This window comes from Primulina eburnea, chromosome 4 (genome assembly GCF_022965805.1).
Source record: "Primulina eburnea isolate SZY01 chromosome 4, ASM2296580v1, whole genome shotgun sequence".
NCBI classification, from domain to species: Eukaryota; Viridiplantae; Streptophyta; class Magnoliopsida; order Lamiales; family Gesneriaceae; genus Primulina; species Primulina eburnea.
Genome location: NC_133104.1, coordinates 31,882,395 through 31,884,065, shown reverse-complemented (window position 1 = coordinate 31,884,065; position 1,671 = coordinate 31,882,395).

Here is a 1,671-nt window from a genome sequence, read left to right as displayed (position 1 = left end):
GAGACATCGTGCAATGTGCCCGTGGCGATATCACCACTATCAGGCACTTCTGTCACAAGATTACTCGTCTAACACCTGTCATCTATCATTCAAGAGAACAAGTATATCAATCAACTCAATGCAAATATACATGCAATAAAGTAAAGTATGTGATTTAGGGAAACTCCAGTCAAACCTCACTCGAGTTGTGCAATCTCAACTCAACATTAATTTATACCTTTCGTTTGCAGTTTCGATCTGGAATACAGACTCTGCCAATCCCTCAATCTGGCAATGGCAATATCAATAATATCATATCAATATACCGCTATATCAATATACCGCTCAAATCGATACCAATCTGATTAATAATTCGAATCAACGGTATAACCGCCCAATCCCGATATCCCGGTCAATACAACACCACTAGATACAATAACCTAACTCATAACCATCAACAATTACAAACAATAACTCCAAAAATCTGCACTGCCCTCATTCGAACAACATGCTGAATTTTTCAAACCAATTCATACAATGTCCGTTCTTCGATCCGGTTTCGATTACATGATCATTGTTATTTCAAGAACACATAATATCAGTCAAATTATGATTCCTCCAATACATAAATTTCGAAACATGTCAGAAATCAATGAAACTTACATCCTTTGGAAGCTTTTGCCAAGAAAAGCACGGAACTAGGCTCGGATAAAAAATCAGACGGCCAGATCTTGCATAATAAATTTTTGAAATGAAAAAGAGCTTGAGGGGAAAGCTCTCGGTTGCCTTGCTGCTGAAATTTCTGAATTGTGTAATGAAATGGGAAAGAATCACACGTACAAGTCAAATTGCATGGCTAGAGACATGTGTCAACTTTTCCATAATTGCACTTTAGTCCCTCAACTTTCCACTATTTGCAATTTGGTCCCTCAAAAATTACGAAAGTGCCATCAAATTTAATTCAAATATTTTTCCACTTAATTACCGAATTGCCATCAAATTTAATTCAAGTATTTTTCCACTTATTTACAAAAATGCCATCAATAATATTTTCTTTTCGGGGTCTCGTACAATTGATAACATCTCGGGCCTTACAATTCTCCCCCTCTGAGACATGATTTCGTCCCCGAAATCACAAGCAATCCATTTTTTTATACAGATAATCATATTATATCTCAAACCAGATATAAGAAGGAGATATACAGAATATGCAATAAGCTCATATCAATCACATCACTCGTGATAGAATCAATCACACACTATTGGCTATAAAATATCCGTATATACCAATCGGCCGTTCATAATAAACCAAAACCATCAGCTGTTATCAAATCTATGTATCTTAGTCAAGAATATATTCATTCTTCAACCTTAATTACCAACAGTCATCGTCCGACGTTGGATTGTTCAATGTCAAATTTTGAGTTGTCTTCATTTGTTTCTGATTCCATCGCATTTCCGATATCAGATCTCTGATTCTATTAGATTCAGTCTCAAGTCTCATCGAAATATAAATCTCCATCCCACGGAAATTGACAATTTTCACTGTACAACATCTCAATACTCATTTGATAGCTCTCGTTGTACGAAAATTCATAAATGACAATCGATCATGTCAACTAGTGCTAAAACCCAGCACTACAGTTCCTGGATATCCTCCAGTATCTGGATAGTTTACTCCAACTATCCTCC